This window comes from Magnolia sinica, chromosome 2 (assembly GCF_029962835.1).
Source record: "Magnolia sinica isolate HGM2019 chromosome 2, MsV1, whole genome shotgun sequence".
NCBI lineage: Eukaryota > Viridiplantae > Streptophyta > Magnoliopsida > Magnoliales > Magnoliaceae > Magnolia > Magnolia sinica.
The window spans coordinates 93,652,114-93,668,527 of NC_080574.1; positions in this window are offsets into that span (position 1 = coordinate 93,652,114).

Genomic DNA, 16,414 nt, shown 5'->3' on the forward strand with positions numbered 1-16,414 from the left:
ACCGCTCCATTACGCAGGCCATGTTTACTTGCATTAGTGATTATTCTTCTGAGAATCTAATGTTTACAATTACGACCAGAGAAGGTCCAATTGAAGTGGACCGACACCTAATTTCTGGATTAATGGATATTCTCATCAATGATGACGGTATTCCCATTCATACACTTGTAGCAAAACCGTTTGAATCTGAGAAAAGAATTATCACTAGAGTTTTATGCAACATGAATGCGGAATGGAGTTCTGGGAATACGCTCACTTCCAAGTTTATGTTACCCATATATAGGGTTCTCCATCGGATTTTCATTTCAAATGTCTACCCTAGATCTGGTAACAAAATTGAGCTTACTACATTCATGGCATATATTCTTCATTTGATTATTACTAGTGTTTCCATTTTTCTTCCATCCCTTATATGTTACATCATTATTCAGTTCCGTCTCCACCCAGGCCATAGCGATATACCTTTTGCCTATCTCATGACTACATTAGCCACCCATGGTCTTGTGGCAATGCCTATTAGAGAAGCTCTAATTAACCAACTACCATTCAATAACTCGAACATAAATAAGATGAATTTGAGGTTAACTCCAGGCCAAGTTGATATAGGTGCTGGTGGAGCAGCTAAAGCAACTGAAGAGGAGGATGCTTTACCTCCAGATGATGTCAATATGGATGACATATTCAATGCGCTTGAGTCTGACTCTGGGGCTGATCCTAATTATCAGCCTTCTAATTTTGATTCGCGTGTGCGATCTCTTGAGGAGAAGGTAGAGGGTATGCATGTGTCCCAAGAAATGCAATTTAAATATATGTGCAAATATCTTAGGCGCATTAACAAGGGACTTCATTAAATTGATCCTTCCATACCTGCTCCTTCTTCTAGTTCAGATTAGTTTTGAATTTCTGATATGTAATAACTTTCATACTTGGATTTCTCTTGACTCTTAGACATGTTTTCTTATTTTTGTGGACATGTTTATTGGTTATCTTAACATTCTATTATCTTAAACTTACTTCTTATTCTCATTAATCAATGCTCTTATTCTTCTCTTATATTTTCATAATATGTACTTTCCTTTGTCATATTGTGACAAAAAGGGGGAGAATTTGTGTTGTATATCTATTCTATGGATAGAGAGTATATGTGGAGAGAAGTGGTCGTGGTTATTTGTGGTTGTGGTTATTTTTTTATACAGGTAGCACTGCAAGTAATTTCTTCTCTTTGCTTAGATTCTACAGAGTATTGTATTAAGGGGGAGTGACCAGTTTTTCTCTAGTGCATGATTCTTTATTGATCTAATTGGTGTATGATTCCTTATTGATCTAACTAGTACATGATTCCTTGGTCTTGCTTTATTTTGTAACAAATTTGACAAAGGGGGAGATTATAAATGCTATCTTATCTAGCTCCTAGGTTTGTCAAATTTTGTAGTGCCAAAATCTCTTGGAATCTGTATCTTGTTTATTGGGTATTGTAAGATCAACTTCATGTCATCCTTGTCTACATTCAAGTACAAGATCAAGTCATTCAAGTACAAGATCAAGTCACTCAAGTACAAGATCAATAAGCTCAAGTACAATATCAAGAAGTTCACTTTCAAGAATAAGAAGTTCAAGTACAAGATCAAGAGGTTCAAGAATTAGAAGTTCAAGTACTATATCAAGTCTTCAAGCTTCAACTACATCAAGAGAATGATATGCAATGAATTAATCTCACTAGTAAGGTTTGTTTGACCTTAGACTGACCTTAGGATAGGTCATACAATATCATTAGTCATTCGATAAATTTATAAGTCATTTTTTGACCAGCCCTAGTCATGGTTAGACTAGTCCAGACACTGGCTCGACCAGTCCAAGAATTCCCTCGACCAGTCCAAGGTTTGTTGTGAATTTTTTGGATTTTCTATTGGACCCTCAACTAGTCCTGGAGACTGCTCGACCAGTCGAGTGAACAGTGCTCAACCAGTTGAGCAGGCTTGACTCTAAGTCCAACAACATTTCTGGGTCTCACTCGACTAGTCGAGTGCAGGGCTTGACCAGTAGAGCAGGCCACTCAACCAGTTGAGCAAGCCACTCGACCAGTCGAGTAGTGATCTTATCTTATTGCGCCAGAAATTTTAAAATGTTGTTGGTCCTTCGACTAGTTGAGCTAACCTCTAGGCCAGTCAAGTGAACAGTATTTTTACCTATAAATTGAGGATGATTTTCAGAGTTTTTTAATTCATTCAAAGCTATTCATGTCACAACTCTGAGAAATTTGTCCCCACATTCTAGAAGCTAATTGGTTAGTATTTAAGATTCTTTTAGTAGCTTTTTTGCATTTGATTTTGTGATCTCTATTCAATTTTATTTCTTTTGAAAAGGGAATATTGATTTTACCCTTTGTGAGATCAAAATCAAATCAAGCTAGCCCAGGTTGATTTAATCTAAAAATCATCTAGACTTAAGAACCCTTTCATATTTGAGATTGGACATTAAACATCTACATTGAATTGGTTCTACCAGGCTTCATCAGAAAGAGAATCTTCAAATAAGTACATTTCAATTTTCTGTATTTGGTTTGTAAGATTGCCAAAAAATCTTTCATTTTGGTTTTGACTGAGATAGCTAGAAAATCTCAGTGAGTGGGGTTTTTAATTGTGGTAGCCCTTTGAAAACACAATTGTGAAGGTTTTGGGTGAACCTTGGAAAACCTATTTCATAGTGAAAGCCAATATCCCGTGGGTGTGGATATTGGGAGTGGAGTAGTTGTATGACTATTTTTTTAATAGTTGGTGTCCACACAAGCGAATCACTATAATTATTGGAGTTGTGGTGAATGTTTATATTTATGTATTTGTGGTGAATGATTGTAATTTACTTTCTGCACATGTGGTGAATATTGTAATAGCAGTAAATATTTATTTCTGTTTTATTTTTTATTCCTCTGTATCGGTTTGGGATTTTGATACATAGACCGTTCTAGTAATCAGGTTGTCCTACCATAAGCCATTGGTTTTTGGTGTAAGGTTGTCCTTAGAACAACATCTGTATCAACCTCTCAATACTTGTGCATTTGAAATTGTTATTTATTTATGCTACTTGGGATTGATAAGTGCTATTTGGAAAGAAATCTTATCCTAAAAACTCATCAAAAGTTAATCCTAATCTTAATCTAATTCTAATATTAATCAATCTCAGAAAAATGTAGCCGAAGTCCCCAGTAATGGTGCCAAAAACTTGTTCACAACCCTAAGTGTCGGGTTGCGCTTTAGTGATAAGTCAATGAGACCGAGGTTGACTCCACATGGACTTAACTTGTATGTATTCTGAAAATAACTAGAACTAGAATTAGAATAAGATCTAAACAAGAATCTGGAATAAGAGAGAATAATTTTGAAAGAATTATCAATAATAAAAAGGAAACTAGAGTGCTGAGGATCCACTTGTATATATTAAGATGCTACCTCACTTGATTCAATAAACACAACTAGAATTGAAGTCCTATCCTACTCGGTTGGATAATAGAGCAATTAAATTATTGCAACGCCCTGAATTTCAAGGGTCGAGCAAGGCTCTACTCTCGAGATTTAAAACATCACTTATGCAGTATGGATGATGATGTTCAGATTTCATCCATATTAATGAGTTAAGCATGAGTGAGATTATACTAAAACAACATATCAAACTCCGGATATAATTAAATTAAGCAAGCAAAAGTCTGAAACATATTAATTTAAGCATGTGAGTGTTTCACAAACTTCCAGAGTATGAGTATGTAGCCGGGTTTAATATATACATGTATTGTTTCAAAATGAACAAAATATGAAAATGTAAAGTGTCCAACTAAGCCAAATATCCCCGTGGTCCCTGCGCATCGGCATGAGGTCTAAATTGACCCACCTGAGAGCTGAAAGTAGGAGAATTCCTCCTCCTCATCCATAAAGTCATGCTCCATTGCACAGACTTCATCAGCACCTACATCTAAATTAGAGTCTGGTTAGTGTTTTAAAACAGTCCCAGAGTGGGAGTAAGTGATCAACTCAGTGGTTCTATAAGGCAAAAGTTAACATGTTATTAAGTCAATCAAGCAGTAATGATAAAGCAAACAAACAATCACTTCCTAACTACTCTTTTTAATCCAGAAATGGAGTGCAAGTAATGATGTATGCCCTCGCATCGAAGTTCCCTCACAAGCGACTCCGACAACCTATTTCGCATATGACAACACTTCCTCAAAATGGTGCAACTTCATCGCTTTTAAAGAACATCCAACTAATGTAATGCGATACATGGTCATGTTAGCCAAGTAATTAATTAAGCTTATTCAAACAGCAAGTTTGGGAAGCTAAGGTACCTCCCTTTATATCATTGACTCGAATCGAATAATCCATCTAGGTTCATTACTCCTAGTTAAGCACATACGATAGGCAAGTTGTAGGGTCATCACTCATAATAAAAAGCAGTCGATAGGCAAGTTCAAGAGTTTATACTCGTGGTCACTACGGGAGGCTCGTCACCTCAGCGTAGGCCGACAGCATGAACATAGTGTCCCATACCACCATTGCCCGAGTCACGCATGTGAGTTGCTCACTGGTCACTACAGGGAGGCTCGTCACCCCAGCATAGGCTACCAACTCAATTAGGTATCCCATATCACTATGCCCGGCTTATGAGTCTTAGTTGATTGTGGTACCATGGTTAAAGTGGACCTTTGCATTGGTGATGGGTACCTTAGATTCAAGCAGTAGTGTTCATAAATGGTCAACACATAATAGGCCAATCAGTTTATTAGGCAAGTTTGATTGGTATGCGCACAGGCTGACTTAATTGACATGGAGCCCATAAGCACCCGTCGTGGCCTAACCACTATCGACAATCGTCGTGCGACCCAAATTCATCGAGTATACCCAATGCGGTGAGAATAATTCAGCCAACCGAACAGGGACTGTTACTGATTACGTGGGCCACGTTGTAGCCTCAATCCTACTCATATGCAGCTAACAAACACATGTGATAATCATCTTAGCATTTAACAAACATTCTAAGTGGATTTCTCATTTGAGCACTTCATCAAACACATAGATCATGTTACCAAACACTTGCATTTTGTCAATTAATTACATAGAGGCAAATATGACTACAAAAAAGAAATTATACATATGCATAAAGCAATGAAAAATCCTGTCTTAGTACTCGTAATAAGTACAAATGGTCAACAATTTCTCATTCAGACAATTCATCAAACACTTTGACTACACTTCATCAAATATATAGACTAGCTTAGTTATAGCATATGTTTTATCAATTCCTTATACAGATAGATCAACATGCATATGAAAATGATGAAACCTAGATCAGAAATCATGACAAACACAAATCATTTTCAAATGTTCATTCAAACATTTCAACAAACACATGGGATGCATCTTTCACTCATCACAGTTCATATATGTATATCATACAAAAATTGACATATCTAAGTCAATACGGTAGCAATCAAGTCAGACATAAATCATTAGTTGACATGAAAGCATTGATAACCACAACCTAAGAATTTATAGTCTGCACCTTTTCGTTGGAATACTCGACTCGAACTTGGTCCGAACTCTACGTTTCCAAAATGGAACGTCGGGCACCTAAATGATGAAACTGGTTAGCTAGGTTGACGAACCACCAACTTGGATCTCTACAACAATATTAGGGTTAGGATTTCTTACCCAAAATCATAATAAAAAAAGATTCGGTAGCATAACGAGGCGGCGATTTGGTGCGTGGATCCGTGGGAGAGGATTCCTACAGCGATCTCCCAAAATTTCTCCTCTCTTTCCTCTTTTCTCCTCTTTTCTCCTCTCTCTCCCTTAGGGTTTTTATAAAATTCGTATATGGGAATGAGGGAGAGAAATAAGGGCTATTTATAAGCATATAAGTGATGAAAATGGCCCTAGGGCCACTGTATACATTGTTTATACCCATTGGGTGGTTGTTTCTAACGAACAAGGCTCATAGGGAGGCTCACAACTCATTTATGTCATAGGGTATGCTCCCTGATAGTGGATCCATGCTAGGACACGATTTCGGTGCGATCGATAAACCAATCGACTGTGGAGAGTCTGTATTAGATCAATAGTCGTACGTACTCAATCGTGGCCACAGTTATATGGATACGTGCAAGGAAATTTCCTTTCCCCATGGGTTAAGTTTGGTCAGAAACTAACGGTCCGAAATCCTCAACTTTGTGTGAGAGCGAACGGCCCAATTCACTTAAGTTTCAGTCTATTTTTTAAAGATATTTACGTTTCTCACACACTTCACTCATGGCTCAAGTTGGGCATTTCTGGACACTATCTGGGCTTGATTCCCACGATGATTGTCAAGCCCAGTAGGACGGACATAGTCCTATGGTTTCGTGGTTGTCGGGCCCCCAATGTGCGGTCTAGGTCTGTTACAGAGTTTCAATGTACTCCTGAGAGTGACAGGCCCTTGGGATTTCTCCTAGCTCTTAAGAGGAGATTGAGCCAGTGGTACTCTTAATTCTAGGCCTTCTCAAATATGAAAATGGTGGCCCAAGATTAATCCATAGATTATTTAGTACTTAACTAAATCCCACCTAAAGTATACGATAGGATGTGATCCTTGGGTAGTTCTGCCTGAGGTGGTACTCAGGTCTTGGTATGGATTTTTTCAGGACGTTACCATTATAATATGAACTTGCCATTAAATTATTTTTCACATGAAGCACTATTGTGATGATGGTAGGGAATTCAACCATCCACCATGTGTAAGGCCCGTTTCGTAGTCTATACCATTCCGTAGACTCCCCCGATCCTTCTTGTCGAATTCCGGCAACCCACGACCTATAATCGATGTTGCACATGACCCTAAGTTGTATCCCATAGATCTGAGTTGGCTCGACTCGAGACTTGTACCATTGCAACCGCACCTCGTCACGGTTCCAACGCTGCGTCTTGTATACCAATGTAATACCCAAGCCAGGAGATGTGGGCCCATGGATATTTTGAAAAAACACCACATGTTGTAAATTTTAAGAGGATCTCTTCAACCCATCACATCAATCAATCAATCACAAGTCAAGCTTCAACCCATGCCTCTCCCATCCCTTTCTTACCAACAAAGACAAGCAAACCATACTCCATGCCACCTCACCCCCCGTAAGTCAACCCTAATGTCATCTCTCCTTACACCACCATACCTCTCATCCCATCCCTTTTACACACCCATCCCTCTCTCCTTACATCTCCCATCTTTCACTCATTCTCCACCATTTCCAAGCAACTAAGGAGAGAAAATCCTAAGGAGAGAAATCTCAATGTGTGGCCCACTTCCTACCCTAAGATCTCCCATCATCACCCTTCAATCCTAATAAACTTCCATTAAAGAGAAAGACAATGAGTTTGGCATTTCATCAAATTAAGAAGATCAAATGGTGGGTGTTTTTATAGGATTAGATTTCATGTTTTGATGATGAGTTAAGTGGGGCCTACCGATTGATGGTATGGATCCCACTTTGGACCTTAGGTGTGGCCGATGGCTCATCATGATTCAAATGATCATTCCATGATGGGGCCATTCTCCATAGACCCCATCATGATGTTTATTTTTTCCTAGTATGTAAAGGGTCATCTAGACCTTACATTTTGGTGGAGAAGGGATTTCGACCGTTGATTTTGATTGGTCGGCCGACATGTAAGGGGACCCACTTGATGTATGTTGTAATGCATGGGAGGGAGGGCCCATAGTGCCGAGGTCCCTCCCATTACATGCGTCTCTCTCTCTCTCTCTCTCTCTCTTCCTAGTTTACTTGCCCATGTATGGGTGATCCAGACCGTCCAGCAGGTGGGACGGCCTTGTTGTCCACCTTGCTAGACTGTCTGTCTAATTGGATGGTTTGGATGACTGGAAAACATGAATATCAGCTTAATCCAAACAGGTGGGCCACACCACGTGGACCCATCTGATGCAGTGTTCCATCCACGCGGTCTAGTCCCTGGACGCTGGATGGAAGGGCCATACAAATATCAGATTCATTTAAATCTTTGGTGGGCCACCACGTGGACCCACCTGGTGCAGATATTTCATCCACGTCCAGTCCTTAGACGTCGACCTCGCATGATATAAGTGTTTTATCATTCCGTATAGGGACGGTGGGGCCCACCAGCAATGTATCTACTTCATCCCCACCATCCACAAGTGGGACACGGGGCCTACTATGAGGTATGTGGGATTTCCAGACCGTCCAGGTCGTGGGACCCACCTACATGTGGTTCATCCACGCCGTCCATGACTTGGATTTGAAGTCACATGACGTACGTGTTTTATTCACATCACCCATCTAGAGGTAGATTCAAATCTCTGGTGGGGCCCACCTTGATGTATATGTGTTATTCTAACACCGTTCATCCCTGTCGGACCATAGGATAGATATATATATATATATATATATATATATATATATATTATATCCAGACTGGTTAGGGCGTCCAGCAGCCCTGGACGGCTATACAGTTGTTGAAGTGGTGTCATCAAGTTTTGTGGGTCCCACTTATGATATATGTGTTATCCACACCGTCCATATGCCGGACGGGTGGGGCCCACCTTGATTATGTTATGTCTGCACCATCCAGACATTTGGTCGATGCTGTGGCACCATGATATATGTGTTTTATCTCCACTGTCCAGATTGCTGGACAGTGGGATTACACCGTAATGTATGTGTTTTATATATGTCGTCCATCTATTTCTACAAGGACGGTGGGTCTCACTGCTGCTGAGATCAGTAAGATCTGTGGGTCCCACGCATGATGTATGTATATCCACACCGTCAGTCGATCTGGTGGGACTCATGTTTGATGTATTGACGCTTGCAAATTTTGTGGGCCTGATCATCATGTAATTTTATATTTAAATCATCCATCTAGTTGTTAAATTCGTCTAAGGCTTGAGACTGAAAATTAGGTAGATCTGCATATCAGGTGGACCACACTGTAGAAATCAGTGGGGTTTAAACATCTGCCATTTAACTTGTCGGGGTCACAGAAGTTCTGGATCAATATGAAATTATTTTTCCTCTTAATTCAGGTCTTTATGACCTTATGAATAGATTGGATGGAAAATAAATGTTATGGTGGGCCCTGTGATTTGTAAACAGTGAAAATCATTATCTCCGCTATTATGTTGTGATCCAGATGATCTTTCAATCAGTATCCCCACTGTTAGTTGTGGTATGGTCCAGGTGATCTTCCGTTTATGATTCATTTGGCTGATGCTCTAAAATAACCTCTTAAAATAGATGAATGGTGTAGATCGGTGCCACCCATTGATGCGGCCCACTTGATGTATATGAGGCCCATTGGTGCAACCTACTTGATGTATATGAGGCCCATTGGTATGGCCCATGTGATGTGGCCCACTTGATGTATATGAGGCCTATTGGTGCGGCCCATGTGATATGGCCCACTTGATGTAATGAGGCCCATTGTGATGTATTTGAGGCCCATGGGTTAAGGCCCAATGTGATGTATATAATGACCATGAGTGAGGTCCAATGTGATGTATATAAGGACCATGAGTGAGGCCCAATGAGATGTAGTGAAGCCTTTATGTGGGACCGAATGTGATGTATATGAGGTCCATTATGATGTGTGATTCCACCATGATCTATGTAATGATGATTATGGCGGGCCATGCCTTAAGAGCAATGATGGTTAACGTCCACATTGTAAGAGTAATGATGGTTAAATGTCCGCATTATAACTCTTCCTAGGGCCCATTGTTAGGCCCATACTTGTTGTGTATAGGTCGTTTAGGCCCATCTTCGTTTTGAAGATAGTTCATCACCATATAACGTGCTTTGTATGACTCCATGATTCATGCCTATACGCATCATATGTATGCTTGATATGAGGAGTGACTGATCATAGCATATGCCATTAGGCAGACTATTTATAGGACTCATTGATAGGAGTTACCCACATGAGTGCGCGATACGCGTAAGATTACTACATGACTGGACAGTGTGATTCATGCATCTCGCATTTGTATGACATGATCACTATACGCCCTAGCGACATCAGAGTCATGGCCTCTACATGCATATCGTGGATGACCGGATTGGATACCGAAAATATTGGCTCTAGCACTATAGGCACATAGGATGTCCTTGGGTGAAAGTCCCAGAACCTTTTTGGTACCAGCAGATGTTCCAACATCTAGACCGAGTGGATACATGAGCGCACGATTGCTGAATGCAAGTAGGCCACCCTCCCATTGTGTCGTGGTCGGTTGGAAGGGGGTGTGACCTTATTCGCCCGATTGAGGGGGCTATAAGCTAGGCTGAGTTTGACCAGCTCACAAATGAGTCCGCTATAAACAAGCCGGGTAGGTATTGGCAGGCTACTAGTTAGGTAGATAGTGTGGTCTCTTCCACTCACCATGCTATGCAGCTAGGGAGGCAGCAGTCAGTGTGGAGTGTACTAGACCCTGGTGATATTCGAAAGATGAGCTGTATTATTATGTGAATTCAGATGAGGACAGGCATGCTTGCGTTGCATCTCACATATGACATTTGGCTACGTAGGCCTCACATCGCATGGCCTTGGTATGGCCGATAGCATTCATGCCATGCATCGCATAACCTTGGTACGATTGATAGTATTCGTGGACTTCCCAATATATTTTCACATTACTCTCATATTGCATACTTGGCACTTGCCTTGCGCACACACTTACACCACCCTATAAGCTTTTTGTAAGCTTGTGCACGACTGTTGCATGCAGGTGGCGTTAGATCGCAACAACAGCACTGAGGTAGGAGTGTGTAGTTGAGCTTTTGGAGTCTGATATATATATTTGTATTTTTCCTTCCGTATTGTACTCACTGTTTTTTATTATAGTGGATATGTGGTGATGTTGTTTTGTGACTTGGTTATACTTGTAGTTATGCTCAGTTACAAAAAAAATCATACTGAAAATCCTCCTTATAGGATCTCAGGATCGGGATCTAGCATATGGGTGCCGGGAGCCGAGAATGGGGCACTACGAAGGATGTCGACGCCGAATTTGGCGATCGAGAATTTCGTGACCCTGGTTTCTGAGTTTGGGGCGTAATAGAAGTTGGTATCAGAGCATAACGTGGGAATACTTGAGGATCACATCACATATCTACTATGAACTTAGAATGATAGGTTCTGAGTCTGAATAACCTAGCGATTTTCTAACATAGACCCTTAAAGTGTGTGCCTTTGAGGCTTCTCAAGGTTGATAGCCCTTGTTCCTTCCTATAGGACATGCTGCCTTAGAGAGCGACCCGAGTGACTCCCGCTCCCCCATCCAAGACTAGCGCAACCCCGGTAGTACCTATGACTGCAGATCAGCTTCAGCAGATGCTGCAGGCGATGACTACTATCCTTCAGGGATAGGGCAGGCGTCCCGCTGTGATGCCAACCTAGGCAGAGAAGGAACACACGAGCACCCTTCTTCGAGACTTATGACAGCATGATCCCCCACGCTTCTGGGGCGAGCCAGACCCTACTGCATCAGAGATATGATGCTCTGAGGTGGAGAAGATATTCGATACTATGAGATGTATGACCCAGCAGCGGGTCCCATTAGCTGTATTTATTCTCCAGGGCGAGGCTAAGCACTTGTGGGCATCAGTCGCCCTGGCGGCAGCGACTGATTTCGAGTGGACCTAGGAGGAAATTGTAGACCAATTCAACCGGAAGTTCTTTCCCGACCATGCTCGACAGCAATGTATATTAGAGTTTACGACTTTAGTCTAGGGAGACATGTTCGTGTCACAGTATGAGGCACGTTTTGTCAAGCTATTGAGGTTCGCGGTGTATCTTTTCAATGATAAGGGGTGGAAGGCCCGCCGTTTCGAGAATGGCTTGCGTCTTGCCCTTGGGAGTCATGTGGTCAAACACATGCTTCCGACGTTTAAGTATATTGTGTAGAGGGCCTAGGTCTACGAGGCAGATTGGGCAAGTTTTCAGAGGACCCGTGACTAGAGAGGAGCCTGGAAGAGGAAGACGCCCTTTGGTAGCTCCCACCAGCAGCAACATCATCCATAACAGCGACGCACAACCCACCCAGCTTTCCGAGCATTAGTGGCACCCCCAACACCACCTCCGGGACCATTCCTAGGTGCTTGCTTTGGATGCAGTAGGACAGGACATTATAGGCACGAGTGTCCCCATCCGCAGCATTAGCAGTCGTGGGCACCGCATCAGCCTCCACAGAAGCCCCTACAATAGCAGCATCGACCGCAACACCAGCCTCCGAGACCTCCCCTACAGTAGCAGAGGCAGCAGATCAGGTTGCCACAGTGGCAGTAGAAGCAGCTGCGACCTTAAAGGGGACATGCACCTCCTTAGCCGGCCCAAGGCTGATTTTATACCGCCCAGTAGGACCCTCAGTCATGATGAGGGGTTGTCGAGGGTACCCTCCCTGTTTTCGCATGCATAACACGTGTATTGTTTGATTCTGGTGCATCGCATTCCTTTGTGGCCGAGGATTTCTGTTGATCGACTGGTTTGCCGTTTGAATCTGCTCGTGAGGGTTTGTTGGTATCGACGCCCTTGGGGAAGACTGTAGTGTTGGGCCAATTTTACTCGTCTTGCCCCGTTCTGGTTAGGAATATCTTTTTTCCTACCGATTTGTTTGCATTGCCGATGTCTGAGTTTGATGTCATCTTGGGCACGGATTGGTTCGCTGAGTATCACGCCATATTGGACTATTCCGCGAGGACAGTCACATTCTATATACCCGGATAGTGTGCTTCATACATCTCGCATTTGTATGACATGATCACTATACGCCCTATCAACATCAGGGTTGTGGCCTCCACAACACATCGTGGATGGCCGAATTGGATATTGGAAATATTGGCTCTAGCACTGTGGGCACATAGAATATCCTTGGTGAAAGTCTCAGAACCTTTTTGGTACTAAGAGATGCTCCAATATCTAGACCGAGTGGATACATGAGCACACGAGTGCCGAATACTAGTAGGTCGCTTCTCCCACTGTGTCGTGATTAGTTGGAAGGGGGTGTGGCCTTATCCGCTTGAGTGAGGGAGCTATAAGCTAGGCTGATTTGACCAACTCGCAAATAGGTCTGCTATTGATGAGCCGGGTAGGTATTGGCAGACTACTGGTCAGGCGGATGGTATGGTCACTTCCACTCGTTGGGCTGTGCAGCTAGGGAGGCGGTAGTCAATGTGGAGTGTACTAGACCCCGGTGATAATCAAGAGATGAGTTGTACTGTTATGTGGATTCAGATGAGGACAGGCATGCTTGTGTTACATCTTGCACTTGACATTTAGCTACATAGGCCTCGCATCGCATGGCCTTGGTATGGTTGATAGCATTCATGCCTTGCATCGCATAGCCTTGGTACGGCTGATAGTATCATGGACATACCAACATATTTCTGCATTACTCTGATATTGCATACTTGGCACTTGCCTTGCACACACACTTACACCACCCTCTAAGATTTTTGTAAGCTTATGCACGACCGTTGTGTATATGTGGCTTTAGATCGCAGCAGCAACACTGAGGCAGGAGCCCGTAGCTGAGCTTTTGGAGTCCGATATCTATATTTGTATTTTCCCTTCCACATTATACTCAAATTTTTTTTATTATAGTGGATACGTGGTGATGTTGTTTTGTGACTTGGTTATGCTTGTGGTTATGCTCCGTCACAAAAAAAAAATCATATTGAAAATCCTCCTTGTAGGATCCCAGGATTGGGATCTGGCGTATGGGTGTCGGGAACCGAGAATGGGACACTACGGAGGCTGTCGGTGCCGGGTGTGGAGATCGAGAATTCTGTGAGCCCGGTTTCCGAGTTTGGGGCATGACACCATGCCTAGGAGATAATGGTGGATCACGAATTTTATAGATCTCATAACTACAAAACAAGATAAGAAGATATCAAATGCTTTCCAAGCATCTACTGTAATTAAAGTCACAATAAACCATAGAAAACTGAAATTATTCCTTAATTCAAACTATAAATCAATATAAATTCAATATAAACATGAATAAAGTAAGAGGAATACATGATTGAAACCAAAGCTCTTATAGAAAGTATAAAAACTAACTATAAGAAGAAGATTGGGGAAGAGAGAAGTGAAATTACGGTTTACACCATTGATACTGAAGAGTTAATATGAGGCAATGTCCTAGAGGGGGTGAATAGGACTTTTCAATTATTTCTGCATATTTGAAAACTTGATTGCCTATCTTAAATGATCATTCAATTTTAAAGATAGAAAGGCAATATAACTCTAATGGCTTTCAATCTAATTAGAGGATCCAATCACAAAGGCTATTAAAGATATGGAAATATAATACCCAGCCTAGTGTTATGAGCATGTGTGTGGAATTTGCTTCCTATCAATAAATATCATTCATTCAATCATGCATACAAATTTAAACATTTAAGCATATATAAGCATGATTTAAGCAGAGCGCAAATGAACATTCCAAACGCAAGTGTTTATAGTGGTTCGGCTACATGCCTACTCTACTCCCAGCATCCACACTCAATCTCAGAGTATGCCGAATTTTACTATCAAAGGTTTTAAATAGATTCACCTATGAAATGGGCAAGCATAACAGTTCTAGAGGGAGGGTGAATAGGACTATGTCAAATAAACATTTAAAAATCTCAACAACATTAGTAGTAAAAAATTGATTCAAACTTAGTTCGTAGGGCAACCTTACACCAAAAATAAAGTTTTAGGTAGGTCAACCTGATTTCATGAATGTCTGTTAAGGATCAAGATCTCAAACCAATCAAGAGACAAGAGATCTATCTATCACAAGCATTCACCACATTTGCATAAAATAAATTATAATCATTCACCACATATGTAAAAACTAAACATCCACCATAAACACCAGGAGTTATAGTGGTTCGGCGTGTACACTAACTATTCTCAAAGGACCACACCTATTCCACTCCCAATGTTTACAACCCATGTGATATTGATGTTCACTAAAAATAAGGTTTTCACAGGTTCACCTTAAAACCTTATATAGTTGTGATTTTAAAAGGGCTATCACAAACAGAAACCTCACGCTGAGATTTTCTGGCTTTCTTAATTAAAACCAACACATGAGATTTTCTAGTTATCTCAAAGAAACTAAAAATACAGAATATAGAAATGTACTTATCTTCTTCTTGAAGATGAATCTCTTGAAGTAGCCTGTAGAACCGCTTTACTTGAAGTAGAACATTCAATGTCTAGTAATACAAACAAAGGTTCTAGGTTATATATAGATTTTAAATTAATTCAAACCAGAGGCTACTTGTTTGAATGCCTTAAGATCTCAAAGAAGAGTGATTACTCCCTTTTTAAAAGTAAGATTCATGAAAAGAGATCAAGGAATTTTTAAAAAAAAGTTATTTAAACAAAATATTAAAATACCATGAAAAAGCTTAAAGATAGTGGGGACTTCTCTCTTTCTTAGTGAATGCTTTTCTTAGTTTGGATGAATAATTTCGGATTGAGAGATGGCCTCTATTTATAGGCTGAAAAGTTTTTTCTTTAACTCATCTAAGGTCACCTTCGACTCGTCTAAGATCTAACCAAATTTCAAATTTTGGGCGCGATTGCTGGTCACAACCCCAAGTGTAAGGTCGTGATGTAATAATAACTCGGTGAGACCGAGGTTGAATCCATAGGGACTACTATCGTGAGTAATTCTGAAAGCAACTAGAAGAACAACTAGAAAAAGATAAAAATCTAAATCTGAAAGTATAGAGAGTAATTGTGAGAGATTTAATGAAAAACTTAATAAATTCAAAGGTGGGAACTAGGGTTTCCAAGGATCCACTTATAACAATCTGGGAGATCTATGCTTGATTCAATGGCACAACTGGAATCAGAGTCCAATCTGATCCAATTGGAAGATATCATAGTAAAACCAACTCTGAACTTCCTTTGACCTAATTCTCAATAGATGAGAGGTATGAAAAGTGGAAGTGATTCCATCACAAAACTATGCCCAGGAGACAACGACTCACAATAGGATATACCACTCTCATAACCAAACATAAGAGAATTATGAAGATGAGAAGGCATTCCGTCACCTAACCATGCCTAGGGGATGATGGTGAACAACAAGATTTCTTAATTTCACGATCTCAATACATGAAAAGAACATACTTAAAGCTATCATAGATTTATTATAATTTAAGTCACAACAAACCATTAAAAACTGAAAGTATTTCTTAAATATCAAACTAGAATCAAAGATAGTTCAACTTAAACATGAATCAAAGTAATAGAAAACATCTCATCACGTTACAAGCTTCACTTCTTAGCCCTAGCTAAGAGGTTTAGCCAATCATAGTCATGATTGAAGTAAAATATCTTAAGAAAAGCATAAAAACAACTAA